This window comes from Lactuca serriola, chromosome 1 (genome assembly GCF_051521515.1).
Source record: "Lactuca serriola cultivar US96UC23 chromosome 1, Lser_US96UC23_V15, whole genome shotgun sequence".
In the NCBI taxonomy this organism is placed as follows: Eukaryota; Viridiplantae; Streptophyta; class Magnoliopsida; order Asterales; family Asteraceae; genus Lactuca; species Lactuca serriola.
In genome coordinates this window covers 243728369-243746077 of record NC_136408.1, presented here as the reverse complement: position 1 = coordinate 243746077, position 17709 = coordinate 243728369, and positions in this window count along the sequence as shown.

The window sequence follows — 17709 nt, the reverse complement described above, 5'->3', positions numbered from 1 at the left end:
CCCAAAAGTCAAAAGAGTAAACTCCAAAAACTCTCTCAAGTATCATCCAAGTTTTTATTCAAAATCTTCAATCTAGTAAGTGTTTCTAGCCTTTCAAGTTAGTATATCACTTAATCTAGTGATTTTACATCCTTAATCCATCCATTTTTGTGTTTTGATTAGTTTTTCCAAAACACCAAGAACACACACTAGTGTTCATGGACTTAAAGTTCATTTCAAGCTTCCACAATGTAAGTACTTCTTTCCTAGAGTCATTTTAAGCTAGCTATACATGTTTATACCAAGGAAAAGTCCCAAGAACACCAAGAACAAGGTGTTCATGGTTTTGGGAGACTCCCAAAACCGTAAACACCAAATTTAGTGCCTTAGGGTGTTTTAGGGTGTCTAGATGCTTCATTATGCCTTAAGAACTTGTATAGATCCATCCTTGATGAGTTTATCACACAAAAAGCACCAAAACCTTCCATTTTTATGTGTTTACGGTTTAAGGATGTCCCAAAACCGTAAACACCCCAAAAGGTGTGTAAATGTCCATTAAAAGTCCCATGGTTGTTCCTTATGGCTAAATCTAACCTAGACTAGTGCCATGATTGAGCTAAGGACTTGAAAACCCCAAATACCATAAACATAGGAGTTTAAAGTAGTAAACTCATGAGAAATGGTCCTTAGACTGTAAACTCCATTTAGAAGTGTTTTGATGCCACACAAAACTTCCTAAGGCTAATTCATGAAGTAGGAATGCTTGGAATAGCCTAGAAGACTTCAAATCAACAAATGGTCAAAAGGTTAGGAGTTTACGACCTTAAACTCAAGGGGTGTTGATCCTTAGGGAGTAAACTCATTTTAAGAGTGTTCCTTGAACCCCAATCATACTAGCCTTTCCCTACAACACTTAGATGCAACCCTTGAGACTTATAACACTTGTATAAAGTGTTTAGCATGACCTAGAGTGTCTTAACTTTGTTTATTAGTTGTTTAAAGACTAATTGTGTATATACATATATCCTTATATGTTATTAGGATATTTGTGCGTGTCTAAGTCTTCACTTGACACCAAGCACTTATCCGACACTTCCTTCCGATCCACTTGCTACAGGTGAGTTCATACCCCCTTAATCAATGTTTTAAACTATTTTTAAATGTTTTATAGGGGGGATACAAGTAGAATCATGCTACTTATTATATCAATCACATGTGATTAATAAGCATCATTCAAATGATTTACTACTCATTAGCCGTTTTACCAAACAGTTTCCTTCAAATGTTTTACATAAACACCTTATGTGTTTAAAACTCCTTATTACACTGTATATTTTACTCTGTATATTACATTACAAACTTACTTTCAATTGTGTTTCAAACAAATGTTTCTTTATACTAAACTGTTTTATCAAACACATGCCTTCAAAACCGTTTTATAGATTGACATCAAGTCGATCTTTTCTTAAATAATGATTATGTTCAAAGGTATTACAAAACTTATTTTATGCTTTATTATTATAATTTGCATGCCTATATATGTATAGTTATATAAGAAATGTTGAAAGGACTTAGGAAGGCTATCCACCCTATTTCCTTTTCCTCGATTTGGATGTGGTCTGGTGGGATATCGGGTACCCGTCCGAAGGTCGTTTAAATATTAGTTATATATCATGTGTACATATATAGTCATAAAAGTCCTTCAAGTTCATCCAAATGCCCTTGGGTAGCAAGGGTATACATCCATGTCCATACGTACCAGTTAGATTACTAGTAAACTACCATATGGGTAGTTTAGGAAGATACTAGAACTATTACTAGAACACGATAACATACAATGAGTTAGTTCATTCATGAGTCAATACTTCCTAGAACATTACAGTACATTACTATACTTGCTAGATAGAGAGAACATACATTACAGCTAGAACATTACAGTACATTACTATACTATTTCATATAAGTTTACATGATCACACTTACATGAGTACAATTACATGGTCACACTTACATGAGTACTTTTACATATACATAGAACAGACGTCACTAGGTGCTATAGCATGGAACCAGTTCAGTATCTAACTATACCGATGAATCACAACGCAATTGTGATAGTTATATCGGGTATACATGATCATAGTAATGTGGATGCTCACGGCTTGCATACATGCATGGGTCGTGGGTAGGTCCCAAAATCCCTTTGATAGGGGAGCGTATAGCCTGGGATCTAGACATCACATTATACCTTATCCCTCAAATAAGGCAGCTGAGTACCGATGTATTTATTTATTAGATATGCTACAGTACTTACAAGATTACCCTAGACTTAAGGTAATTGGTACTGTTGTATTTCGACACTACACCATAGTACTATTTCATTTTCCCATTACATTCACTTCGTGAACATTCACACGACGCACGGTAATGTAGAAACTACATTTTTGGTTAATGATAGTCAGACTTGGGAAAATACATACTCTTACAAGAGACACACACACACAGACACTAGATGCCTTGGTAGAAGGCTACATTCAGAGCAGTTAGGTCTTGGTAGAAGACTACATTCAGAGCAGTTAGGTCTTGGTAGAAGACTACATATAGATCAGTTACGTCTTGGTAGAAGACTCCCAATTATAATACTAGAAATCATAGGGATTTCTAGGGTTTTTTTTCAAACGTTTACAGTTGTTTTACATACATTTTCAATACTTACAATTCATATACATACAAATTCATACATACAAATTCTTACATACCAAATAAGACAATAAAATACTTATGATCTCACCAGCTTTAAAGCTGATACTCTCTTTCAAAATAACTTGTATCCTCAGGTCAAACATAGACAGGTACCGATGCATGGTTTAGAGAAGATGGAGCTCGTTCAAGACTCATCTTTCATTTTGATTTATGCTTTAGTGTCTATTATAATTTGACAGAACACACTTGTATAATAATTATATTATTAATGAAATGGATGATGTTGTTACTTGTTTACTACTTTTCATTGTTATGATACTGTACATGACGTCCTCCGCCCCAGAACGTTTCCGTCGTTCTTTATTTTGGGGTGTGACAGACACTTACCTCCCATTGGCTGAATTCTCCTACAACAGCAGCTACCACACGAGTATCGATCGTCCTCCTTTTGAGATGTTATACGGAAGGAAGTGCAGGACCCCGATATGTTGGGGTGAGGTTGGCCAGAGGGTCATGGGGAGCACCGAAGTGGTGCTCAAGACATAGAGAGGATTCAGTAGGTCAGGAGCAGACTCCAGACTACACAGAGTTGGCTGAAAAGTTATGCTGACAAGCGTCATTCAGACCTGGAGTTCCAGGTCGGGGATATGGTTCTCCTGAAGGTGTCGCCTTGGAAAGGTGTCATCCGATCCATGAAGCAGGGCAAGTTGGGCCCCAGGTACATTGGACCCTTCAGGGTTATACCCTGGGTGGGCAAGGTAGCATATAGGCTGGATTTTCCAGCCGAACTTAATCAGATCCACAACAATTTCCACGTCTCCTAGCTGCGGAAGTGCCTGGTGGACGACTCGGCAGTGGTGCCCCTGGAGGATATTCAGGTCGACAACAGCCTGAAATACATTTAGTGGCCTGTGGCGAACCTCGATCGGAAGTCGAAGGATCTGATGAACAAGAAGGTCGAGTTGGTGAAGGTGTAATGGTAGCACCAGAAAGGCTCAGTATGGACTTGGGAGCCGGTGGTTGAGATGATGGAGCATTACCCAGAGCTTTTCCAGGAACGAGCAGCAGACTTTGAGGATGAAGTCTAAAGTAAGTGGGGGAGATTTTTAGCACCCGATTCCTGGTATGTATTTTATTCGAGTATATTTCTCATTTTGACATGGGACTCGGCGAGTTGGTGGCCCAACTCGTCGAGTAGAAGCGGATTGGACACAGGAGTTAAGTGGGCGACTCGACGAGTCGGCGTCGGGACTCGACGAGTCCGCACTGTCTGGACAAAACCCTAATCTAAGGGGTTTGCACCTTATTTAAATGTCTCATTCAGCCACCTTTCGTCCCTATTGCTTCCAGAACCCTCCATATCGACCCTAATTGTGTGTGTGTGAAGATCTAAAGGCTTTTGAGTGATCTTGGTGGTTTGTGTTCAAAGGAAGGAAGGAAAGGCTTGAGGAAACAAGAAGAGGCCAAATTAAAGGAAGTCAAGCTTGAGCATCATTCACAGTCCATCTGAGGTATAAGGCTCATACCTTGTCCATTACTAAGCTAGATCTCTTCTTGAAAGAAATTAGGGCTTCTAGGAGCCATTCTTGGCAACCAACCATGATTGCAAGCATGGTTGGAGGCTATGGCTTCAGATCCAAGGTCATTAAGGAACCCTAAGGCATAAAGTAGAAGTCTTTGAACCCACTGAAAGCCCCATGCATATTAGGAACCCCTTTTTGAGCCATTTGAGCTCATTATCCCATGCATGCACGTAAAGTTTGTAACTTTACGTGCTAGATCGATCTTTAGAGCCTAGATCTATCATTTGGACAAGAGTTGCACACCAGAAATAGAGAAATAGGACTTGGACAGTAGTGACTCGGCGAGTTGTTCTTTGGACTCGACGATTCCAAGGCAATCTCCCAACTCTTGCAGATGAACTCGACGAATTGATCATACAACTCGGCGAGTCGAGGACAAGACTGGTTCATAGGATGAGGACGAACTCGACGAGTTGTTCATACAACTTGGCGAGTCGGATGAAGGTTCATTTGATGTTCGTATAGAAGGAGAACTCGTTGAGTCATTTCTAAACTCGACGAGTAGAGTCGTGGATGGGGACATGACGTGTGTAAACTCAACTAGTTTTAAACCTACTTTTAATTATAAAATAAACACACAAAGGCAGTGGACCTATCAATTGTGGTATAGTTAAATAAGTAGGGTATCGAACACAGGGAACGGTAAACAATTAAAATAAATGCTAATATTATCTAAATAAAACAAGTAATAGAAAATGGATTTTCTCTAGTTTTACAAGACTAGAAACTTAAATACTTTACTAACACGCAAACTAAGCAACTAACAGCTAAGAAAACAAAGATCAACTAAATTCAATGATTAAAAAGGCCTTCTGGTTAGGTTCGAATCATTTGTTCCCATGGATGATTTTATGGTAAATATATCGGATTAATTCTTCATTGGTTACCGACTAAAGTGATTAGATTCACATTCGCTATAGCTAATCCTTAGAAAACAGATTAATTCAAGCAATGGCCAGTTGTCTAAATTAATGAATTTCCTAGTTTTTTGATTCGGGTTTAGAAAGACTTGTAATTAGCTAATCAAATTGGTGATTCAATTAACCTCTTGTTGATGGTGTATCACACAAGCTCACACATTAACTTACCTATCTTCAAGTTAATTCTAGTTTCACATTCGTTATTCCTAGACATACAACTATGTGGTCACGTAAATCATATGAAATTAGCAACTAAGAGATGTTCATACAACTTAATTACTGATTTATTAACAGAAGAATAGTTATTGTTAACACATAAGGTTCTTTAACAAGCTTAATAAAACATAATCACCAATTAAAATTAATCCTAATCAAATAATCAATCCATGTTCACAAATTCATCTACCTAAACAGAAGTTATGAGTTTTAGCTCATGATTACAGCAGAAAAAAGCTCAAAAACGAAATCAATTGGTAAATACATAGTTCAAACAAGAGATTAGGTAAAGAGTAAACTTGATTTTGCCTTGATTCTCCTTAAAATTGAATGTAGGGTTGATTCCCTTGCTTCCCACGCTCCAGCAGCACCTTTAGTCGACAATTGGCCTCCAAGGGTTCATCTATCTCCTAGGGTATCGATCTGAAAATCCCTTTATATAGATTTTCACAAAACAGAGGCTACTCGGCGAGTCCAGTGACCTACTCGCCGAGTACATCACTTAAAACCCGTGTACGGCAAGTCAGCGCGTCCAAAATCGCGAAAGTTCGATACAACTCGCCGAGTAATCGACCCTACTCGCCGAGTACGTTTCGAATCAGCATTTTCTCAAAACACGAAAGTCGTTCGAAATTGTGTCTAGTTTTCAGAACATTTTGAATCTCATCAATCGGAGTTACGGTTCATGAGATATGGCCAAAACACTGACGTGGGGTCAAGCTATCCCGCAACATCCTTCTTTCTTCAAAATCCAAGATCCAAGCCTCCAATCGCTAGTTCCGCTTCATTTTCCTTTCGAGCATGTAATTGTTGCTGAAAACTGAAATTATAAACTAATTAAGCACCTCTTGTTCATTAAATGAGATAAAATCAACATAAAGTATTAAGATAATGCATGAATTTTATAACTAAATATGCCCATATCAAAATACCCCACACTTGACTTTTGCTTGCCCCCAAGCAAAACTGAATTTTAGTACACTAATATTACATAAGACAATCCCAATCGAACTCAGCCATTATGCCAAGACCGCAACGCATGCATTTATGTCTAAAATTTTTCCTAAGGACCCCCTTCAATTCTAAATACTCACAATCCTCATAAACACTCGCCCACTTCTTTTGAACAACGCTCATTTTATGCATCCCTCCGAATCCATCCTCAGAAAACCTCTTAACCTCAAGGTATTTTTGGTTAAATCCCCAAGCGTACATACGATAAAATAACCTAGAAAAGAAAATTAAAAATACAACTTTTGATTGAATCTTTTATACTTTGTAGCTTTTCTTCAATGTGTTCTTCTTTGTCTTCATAGGTTTGTAGATTCTTTATTCAAACATTTCATCACTTTTTTTTTCAACTTTTTTTTTTTGCTTTTTTTTCTCTTTTTTGTTTCTTTTTTTTTCAACACACTTTTTCCTTTCAAAACTAAAAACCTAGAAAAACATATGCTTAAGCAAGGGAATTTAACTTCATCCTTTATTGGTTAAAGGCATTAGTCTAGTGTGCAATGACTACTTAAGCTTTACTGGATACATTTCTGGTACACGATGCTAAACATGTTGCGATCCTCAAACTAAGCGAGGTTGTGTTTTTGTCCCATGATTTCACTAGAATAAGGGAAGCCACAAATGCATTATAACGTGTATTGTTCAACTAAACATTTGGGTCTTCATGGAATCATCAAATATAATACTAGCATGAACCCTAATTGCTTTTACCAAAATTTTCTAATTTAGCCCTAGCAATTTTAATGCAAAATTTTCAAAAATTATCAAAAATTAACTAAAATTTTAACTAATATAACCAACCCCCTACCCCACACTTAATTTATGCAATGTCCCCATTGCATATCATGCATAATAAAGAACAATAAAAATAAGGAGAGAATTGGAACAAACTTCCCTGGGATAGTAGTCGCGAGGTTAATCTTCTTCATGTAAAGCTCCATCTTCAATTAACTTTAGACATGGGAACAACTCATCCATGTCTTGGGTGTCAAAATCTTGTGTGGTACAGTCTTTATAAAAGCTCCAAATATAAGGGAAAAACTCTTGGAAATACTCGGAAAATGATCTTCAAAGAATAGAACCAATGCCCATATCGAATGTCATCAAATCTTCAGCTCAAAAGTAAGAAGAATGAGCGAATCATCGAGTAAGTATGTAGACTCGCCGAGTTGAAGCGTAAATGGAAGAAGAATCGTGAATTTTCACATGCACTCGGCGAGTCCATGAGATGCACTCGGCGAGTAGACCAATGTGTGACAAAAAATTTATTCTGCCCAAGTCCATTTCTGATGTATGGGGGTTATATAAACTAATAATTCCTCTTTTTTCTCCAGGGAATAAACACTCTATAACCCTTCTATCAATTGGACTCATAGCTTTACTCAAAACTTCGTTTCCTCTCTCGCCTAGACTCGATTTCTCGCTTCGTCAGCCTTGACTCTAGCCTCTCGCATGCAATCCTTACACTCAACTAAAAAGATCAAAAACAAAAACCAAGTAATAAAAAAACATTAAAATAAAAAAAATCCTAAATTATCCTTAAACACTAGAAGTTTAGAAAGAAAAAGAAAAGCAAACTCTAATGACAGGTTGCCTCCCGCAAGCGCTTCTTTTTGTGCGAGTCTTTAGCTGGACTCTCAACTTAATAAACTTCTAATAAATTCAATGCCCATCCATCCATTGCATTAAATATTTTCTTTGGACCAATTTATAAAATTTGGCTCTTTTCTTCTAAAATTGGCCAAACAAGCTTGAATACATAAAACCCAAGAATTCTGAAAAGGGTTGGGACCGGTTGGATACTAATCAGAAATGGATCGCGCTTTAGAACTTTCTCCAAAGTTGGAATCGTCACCCCATGCTTCGAAACACAAACCGAAAGAACATGGGACCATTTCGTGGTAATGGTCAATCCACAACTTGGTTCCTGCAATTCAGCTTGTTCTTGTTCTTCGTATGACCTCTCTGCTAGCAACCTTTCCAGCTCCTCCAAATCTCTTTCTGGATTAAATTCTTCATCTTGTAACTCAGATGTCCCTTCTGTGTTAGGCAAGATGTTATCTAACCATCTTCCAAATTTCTTCAAATCTTCATCTGAGTCATACTCCTCATCTTCTTGCTCAATTTCCTGTACTACTTCCTCAAGAAAAGCATCAAAAGCATCGAGATTTGGAAAATACATAATAAATAAAATTTAAAATTAAAATTAAACTATATAAAAAAATTAATCAATAAAATGAAAACGATAACAATTAGCAAATAAAATTAAATATTTGAACCGTTCCCCGGCAACGGCGCCAAAAACTTGATGTGTGTAAACTCAACTAGTTTTAAACCTACTTTTAATTATAAAATAAACACACAAAGGCAGTGGACCTATCAATTGTGGTATAGTTAAATAAGTAGGGTATCGAACACAAGGAATGGTAAACAATTAAAATAAATGCTAATATTATCTAAATAAAACAAGTAATAGAAAATGGATTTTCTCTAGTTTTACAAGACTAGAAACTTAAATACTTTACTAACACGCAAACTAAGCAACTAACAGCTAAGAAAACAAAGATCAACTAAATTCAATGATTAAAAAGGCCTTCTGTTTAGGTTCGAATCATTTGATCCCATGGATGATTTATGGTAAATATATCGGATTAATTCTTCATTGGTTACCAACTAAAGTGATTAGATTCACATTCGCTATAGCTAATCCTTAGAAAACAGATTAATTCAAGCAATGGCTAGTTGTCTAAATTAATGAATTTCCTAGTTTTTTGATTCGGGTTTAGAAAGACTTGTAATTAGCTAATCAAATTGGTGATTCAATTAACCTCTTGTTGATGGTGTATCACACAAGCTCACACATTAACTTACCTATCTTCAAGTTCATTCTAGTTTCACATTCGTTATTCCTAGACATACAACTATGTGGTCACGTAAATCATATGAAATTAGCAACTAAGAGATGTTCATACAACTTAATTACTGATTTATTAACAGAAGAATAGTTATTGTTAACACATAAGGTTCTTTAACAAGCTTAATAAAACATAATCACCAATTAAAATTAATCCTAATCAAATAATCAATCCATGTTCACAAATTCATCTACCTAAACAGAAGTTATGAGTTTTAGCTCATGATTACAGCAAAAAAAAGCTCAAAAACGAAATCAATTGGTAAATACATAGTTCAAACAAGAGATTAGGTAAAGAGTAAACTTGATTTTTCCTTGATTCTCCTTAAAATTGAATGTAGGGTTGATTCCCTTGCTTCCCACGCTCCAGCAGCACCTTTAGTCGACAATTGGCCTCCAAGGGTTCATCTATCTCCTAGGGTATCGATCTGAAAGTCCCTTTATATAGATTTTCACAAAACAGAGGCTACTCGGCGAGTCCAGTGACCTACTCGCCGAGTACATCACTTAAAACCCGTGTACGGCAAGTCAGCGCGTCCAGAATCGCGAAAGTTCGATACAACTCGCCGAGTACGTTTCGAATCAGAATTTTCTCAAAACACGAAAGTCGTTCGAAATTGTGTCTAGTTTTAAGAACATTTTGAATCTCATCAATCGGAGTTACGGTTCATGAGATATGGCCAAAACATTGACGAGGGGTCAAGCTGTCCCGCAACATCCTTCTTTCTTCAAAATCCAAGATCCAAGCCTCCAATCGCTAGTTCTGCTTCATTTTCCTTTCGAGCATGTAATTGTTGCTGAAAACTGAAATTATAAACTAATTAAGCACCTCTTGTTCATTAAATGAGATAAAATCAACATAAAGTATTAAGATAATGCATGAATTTATAACTAAATATGCCCATATCAGGACAGTTAAAAGGATAAGGACTCGACGAGTTGGTGGCCCAACTCGGCGAGTCAGGTCAACTGGAAGTTGACTTTGACTTTGACTTTGACTTGGACTTGGTTAGGGGTAAAATAGTCATTTTACCCTAATAGTAGATATCAGGTTCTGACTGAGTGGTTTGTGGGGATTATAGCCGGAGGATTTCCGGAGCAGTAGCAGACAGAGATTTCCCGTGCAGATTATCAGCAGCTACTCGTACCAAGTGAGTTACCTTCCAGTAGCTGTGGGTCTACGGCCACAATGCTGGCCCACCAGTATGAGTTGTATGTTAGATGATTGTCTCTGTGATATTCATCTTGGTTTGCTACTACCTGATATGATTTGTGCTAGTATGATATGATATTATATGCCAGTAGCAGTAGGGGAGATAGTCCCCAAGATTTCCGGTCGATAGGGCTGAAGAGGGGTAGTCATACCCAGTCATACTAGATAGAATATTATTATGTGATACATGTTATGTGGTAGTAGTAGAAGGGTGAAATAGTCCCCAGTATCCCGTCGGCAGGACTGAAGGGGAGTCCAACACCCATATATGCTAGGCAGTATCTGGTCTACAGGACCGAAGGGGAGGCCAACACCTAGATATGCTAGGCAGTATCCGGTCGACAGGACCGAAGGGGTAGGCAAGCACCCATATATGCTAGGCAGTATCCGGTCGACAGAACCGAAGGGGTAGGCCAGCACCCAGATATGCTAGGCAGTATCCGGTCGACAGGACCGAAGGGGTAGGTCAGGCACCCAGATATGCTTGACGGTATATGTATGTTATGTGATTGTATGGTATGTGGTACGATGGGGGAACTCACTAAGCTTCGTGCTTACAGTTTACAGTTTTGGTTTCAGGTACCTCTTCAATGAAGGGGATGGAGCTGGCACGGTCGCAACACATCATACACACACGGATTGGTTTTCCACACTTGAGATATTCTGGGAGTGTACTCTGACATGTTACTACTTTATGATTTGGGTTTTCAGACATGATATATTGATTCACGAAATGATACATTTTCACGTAGTTTTCTTATGAATGTTTTTATAATCAATTAATTAAAATGAAAATTTGGACTCGAAATTTGGGACGTTACACATTGCATCCGAGATTACGAGAGGCATCCTTGAGTAGACCTCGATGATTTTTGGGTCGACCAAAGAGGGTATCATTAAGCTAGTGGAGGATCGCCTTAGGGCATTCAGGAGCGACATGGCACCTGGCCAGTCGGGGACTCGTACGCTCTCCTTCAAGGAATTTAGGGGATGCGGAGCACCAGATTTCTACGGGGAGAAAGACCCCATTATGGCTAGGCGATGGATCATAGACATTGAGTCTGCACAGGTGACGAGCTTCTGCCCTAAGGGGTCGAAGGTTAGGTTTGTTACTGTTTGTTAGAGGGAGCGAGCCAATGATTGGTGGGAGACAGTCGGTGAGACTTTGGGAGCCCCAGCCATTGAGGCTTTGACCTGGTCGGATTCTCTGACCAGATTCCTAGCAGAGTTTGCACCAGCTGTGGAGGTTCAACATCTAGCCTGGGAGTTCTTGGATATGAGACAGACTACTTGTAACATCCCAAAATTCAAGTGCATCTCTTAAACCCTTCTTTTTTTCCAAGTTGTTAAGTTTATCCCTTAAAAGAAGATTATGACAAATGAGTACATTGGGCGTATTGAAGAATACACTGAGCGTACTCATGCGCTTAAGTTTGATGCGTACCTGGTTGGGTACGTCGGGCGTAACCAGCCCAGATGCAAAATCCTAATCGTGGCTTGAGCCCTTTATAAGGAATGTGATGGCCTTATCCTTAGCCACCATTTCAGAGAGTGAAACCCTAAGAGAGAGATACCCTTCGTTCTTAACTTGTGTGTGTGCTTTTGAGCTTGGAAGTTCCTTGGTGTGTTTGTGAAGAAGAAGAGAGGATCATTGTGGAAGTTAGTCTTGGAGTGAAAACTTTGGATCTGAGCTTTGCAAGGTTGGGAGCATCACTTGGAAGTAAAAAGCTCAGAACTTTCCTCTTCATTTTGGTTTTGTGTTTCGTGGTCCAAATTCTTAGGGTTTTTTTCCCAAGATGGAGACTTTTTGAGTAAATGGTCTCCATAAGCCTTGATCTGCCCCATTTCAGCTCTGGATGTGTTGTAGATGCATAAAAATCCAAACTTGGTCGTCATTATGGAGTCATGCATGAGTTATGGTCTTAATGAGAAAAGGGGATAAGAGGTTGGAAGAAGTTACAACCTTTTTAGGCATGAAAAGGACTAAAGGTTTCGACTTTATTGTTTAGGAGGCAGTAGAGTGCCTAGATCTGTGATATGAACCGTTGTCTCATTCGATTCAGACCAAAACTTTTGAGAATAGGAAACTGGGACTTACGCTGGGCGTAATCCCAGTACGCGTCACCTAAGGGGTCAAGTCCCCGATTCTGGTTAGCCGGAGTATGCCCCGCGTACACGAGTTGGTACGCCCCACGTATTGCTTGCTGTTGACTTTCGTTGACTTTTAGGGTTTTAGTCAGCATTTGGACTTTTGGGTCAATGAGGGGTAAAATGGTCTTTTACCCTTCTGTGGGATTGTAGAAAGGGATTTAATCTAGCCTTTGAGAGCCATTATTTATGTAAGGATATTGTTTATGTTTAGGCGGGGGCTAGATCAGTATATTCGTGTGCGAGATTATCCGAGTTACCCGAGGTGAGTCTTCTCACTATACTTTACCTAGAGTGGTAATTAGAGTTATGTGACAGAGTATCTTGTTTGCTATTTATATGATGTGATACACTACATTATTTCTATGTGATTTGTGCTATGTATGATTCAGAGTTTACAGAGTTAGGACCAGAAGGTCCACAGAGTTAGGACCAGAGGGTCCACAGAGTTAGGACCAGAGGGTCCACATAGTTAGGACCATATGGTCCCACTGAGACACATTGACCAAAGGGTTATATAGAGTTATAGCCTCGATTGGCTAATATGTATTGTATGTGGTATTTTTGGGAACTCACTAAGCATTTATGCTTACAGTGTTATGTGTTATGTGTTTCAGGTTCTAGCAAGGATCGCGAGAAGGCGCCGGTATGATCCGTACAAACTGGCAGAGTATTTATTTTATGATCTTGGGATATGTTTTTATCATGATGAAATTTGTTGAATATGAGATTTGAGAATATTGAATGAGTTTTATATTATTTGAAAAATGAAAAATTGTTTTATATTTTTACGTTGTTACAATTTGGTATCAGAGCCTTGGTTTGAGGGATTCGGATGCACCTTCGGGCGTATCTGAACTCAAACTGAGGATTTGAGAAAATTTTCACAATTAAACAATTTTTCCAAAAGAGTAAAAGGTTTTGAAACGAACAGAACAAAGCAGTGTGTACGATCAGCCCGGGCCCGAACGGTGATTTCCCAAAATACCCTTACATTATGTATTATGAAATATGATATGATATGCTATGCATGCTAGAGTAGGCTAGGTATTCATATTAGGACTAGAGTGGCCTGATTTGTGATGCCTTAGCCTAGGAGATTACTGCTACTATGAGATACTTCGAGAGTGAGTAGGTAGTAATGAGGAGCTTATGAGAAGTCTACCAAAGGGTAGCCTATGCTTACCGAGATGTAGAGTACCTGTGATATGGGATCCTAGGAGGAGGACTTGGAATGAATGTTGATGTGGTGTGGAAGGTAGTATATGGCCCGTACTACTGGAAACACCGGATCAGTGAGCAGTCCATGTAAGATTCCTTAGGGTACCAAGGAGCAAGTAGGGTTGGGTGATCGAGTGCGAGTATACTCGATCAAGTTTCTGGTATCTTTGTGTTTCAGAGACATCAAGGTGGGTACACGTCACAGCCCAGAGAGCAGCGGAGTTAGCGATGACGAGATTCGCAGGATGATTCGTGATGAGGTGGCCGCGACCATACGTGAGGTCATACACGAGATGTTTGGGTCTATCGAGACCATATTGATTGAGACGTGTGATGAGCAATACGCTGCTGATTCGGAAGGTGCTGCTGCTGCAGCCACCGAAGCTGTTGTAACTGCTAGGCTACGAGGAGGTGACTCGTTGCTGTACCGGGAGCTCAGCAACATGAAGTCACCAGCGTTTGATAGGACAGGATCTGATAGCCGCGAGAGGCGATGTCATGGTTTGAGTACCATGGTAAGTAGCGGATTGAGAAGTGATGTCATGTTTCGAGTACCACGATAAGTAGCAGATTGAGAAGTGATGTCATGGTTCGAGTACCATGATAAGTAGCGGATTGAGAAGTGATGTCATGGTTCGAGTACCATGATAGGTAGCCGATTGAGAAGTGATGTCATGGTTCGAGTACCATGATAAGTAGCAGATTCAGAAGTGATGTCATGGTTCGAGTACTATGATAAGTAGCGGATTGAGAAGTGACGTCATGGGTCGAGTACCATGAGTTGTAGTATGTCGAGAGGTGATGTTATGGTTCAAGTGCCATGATGTGAGGTGGATTGAGAAGAGGGAGCATGGTTCGAGTACCATGGTTCATAGAAGATTAAGAGGAGACAACATGGTATAGGTACCATGATTCATAGCATATCGAGAGGTGGCCACCCGGTTTGAGTATCATGACAGATGGCGGTTAGTGTTTATGGTTTTTACCGGTTATTCCATGGGGATTGTCTAAAATGAGATCAGAGGTGAATGAGTATGGGGCCAAAAGGCCATGATGAACAAATTTAGCGCAGCATCCCTTGAAAGGGGAAATCAAGTGAACTCCGAGGGATTGTGGGTGATATGCCAGTTGGAGTCGCAGGACTCAGGGATGTGTATGGATGGTGCATTTTGGGCTGGGCGTCGGGCTGATAGTGGAGAGGTTACTTTCTGTGACCCGAGTGGTGCTATTTTTGTTTCCTGTGGGAGACATAAGAGGTGTTGAGGTATCGGTTTTTGAGTTTGGGGGTGAGCCCTGTGGGATTGCATGGATGGCGATCTGCAACCAGAGTATATGGTAGTAGGTCTGCCACGAGGTAAAGATATAGCTTGAATAGGTCGTCAGTGGGGACTGAGATGATCAAGGACCAAAATACACCCTAATTGAGTATAGTAGGGCATGTGTTAGCTGCAGCGACAGACGATCAAGAGGAGTATATCAGGGCGGTGGCCCTTATTGTCTTTGATAGGTATTAAGAGTCGAAGTATGGTTTCTGCTCTTGTGAAAAGTGATGTGATGAAACATTGGTTGAGGAGTCGATGATGAGGAGTACAGTAAATCATTACTTCCACACTAAGATTCAGGGTTAATACTGGACAGTTGGGAGGTCCGGTGATGGAATGGTGTGAGATTCTGAATGACTAGAGGCAGTCATGGTAGGGAGTTCTGAGGATTTCATCTAAATTTTGGGGCATCTGGAGTTGCTCGATCTCTGTTAGGAGATCGTCGAGCATTGCGTAGCACCTTCCAAGAGTAGATGTGATGATTACTGGTGGAAACAGTTTGTGTGATAGATTACTGGTGCGTCGATTGGGGGTGGTTCGAACCCTAAGTGGGGGAGAACCGAGTATTGTATTGAGGGGATCAGGGATCCGATCGAGAATGGTTAGAGATCTGGATATAGAGACCAGCGGTGCGAATTCATTGAGCCCAAGGTTGTTGGTGATTAAGATGAGGTGCAGAGCGAGATAATGCATGTGTTATGTTTGAAAAGGATGAGTGCCTCCACGGCAAGTGACCGTAGATCGGAGACCTTGGGGTGAACGGGAATTCTTCAAGGTCGTAATGGTGAATTCGAGATGGTTGGCTCGTAGGGTGATTTCGACGATTGAGAAATTCTGGTTCAATGATGGGGCAGTTATTCAGCTTGGAAAGGGCAGAAGTGGATTAGACAACCAATTTCAGGTTGTGGAACAGGAAGATCAGTTGATGAGACGAGACGTCGTGAGGCCCTATGTGGTGTATCGAGGTATCCAAATTTAATGCATTGGATTTCGGATAATTTTGAGTCTTGAGTGGAGACGGCAAGTGGTGGTTCAAGCATCAATGATTCCAGTGGGAGCCCTTCCGGTTAATGACAGCAAGTGAGATTGTCCAAGAATATGGGTTGCAGCAGAGAAGGGTGTTTTGTTATGGTGTTTGCCACCAGATATAGTGATGTATAATTTGGGTAAGTGCATTCACCTATCTATGATTGATCCGCGGAATGTGAGTCACTGAGAGGTTGTTGTGATGCTACGGGAAGGTAGCACTCGCTTAGGGTTAAGCAATATTCGTTACTTGTGTGTCACATTAGGCCGATGTGGTTATAGTAAGAAGGAAACCATGGAGACGGTTGGGATAATGCAACGGATGACCCTGTAGGTGCAACTGTTGGGTCGAGATCAGACCTGGTACTCAGTGTTGAAAAGGGATACGAGGAATGCAGCTGAGGCTTTTGATTTTAGATGTCTGGGGACTTCTGAGCGAGCATGATTTTCTTGTGTCAGAGAACAGGATGTTGAAAGTTTATTGTTCAGATGGATTCTGATAGTAGTTGTAACATCCTGTTTCAGATTGTCCGTGATTAGTGTTGGTGGGCCACGAGTCGGGCGCGAGAGGGTTTTGGGTTGAGGCGAGTTGCTAGAAACGTAAGGGATCTCATTACCTTTCAATATGTATGAGGATTGTGGAATCAAAGTTTTATCTTTGAAGCTATGAAAGTTTGGAGGGTTGACAAGTTAAGTCCTTAAAGTCAAGAAGTTGGCAGCGAAGTACGCTGGGCGTACTAGGCACAGAAGAAAACCCTAATTAAGTGAAGTGTCCCTATAAAAAGAAAGAGATGGTCTCATTTCTGGCCACCTTCCTTAGTTATTAAACCCTCTCAAACCCTAATATTCGTTCTTGAATCTTGTGGTGGTCATGATGAGCTTGTTTGTGTTCTTGTGGACTTTTGAGAGTTAAGAAGGAGCATGGAAGGGAGTGAAATCGAAGAGCAAGTTGTGGATCTGAGCTTCCTTGGGGCTAGAGCACCATTTGAAGGTATAAAGCTCCAAGCTTTCCCTCTCTTTTTGTTTTGTGCATTTTAGGGTCCATTGTAGGGTTTTTTGGTCCCAAGCTTGAGACTTTATGAGTTGATGCACTCCAAAGCTTAATAACCTGTCCTTTTAAGTGTATCTAGTGATAAAGAACCATAAAAATGAGGTCTTGATCATGTGAATCTACCTATGCATGAGTTATGAGCATTTTGGGTTAAGAAAGTAAGAGTTTTTATGTGTTGTGACCTCACCAGCCATGCAAAGGCTTAAAGTCGATAACTTTATGGAGTAAGAGATGTTAGGAAGTTCAGATCCAAGAGATAAGTTAAGGTCTTAACGGGTTAAGAACCAGAAATTGATTTAAGCAAAACTGAGATTACGCCTAGCGTAATCCTAGTACGCCCCGCGTACTGGGCTGAGGTCCCCGATCAGATTTGTGCATGCTTGAGTACGCTAAGCGTACCAAGAG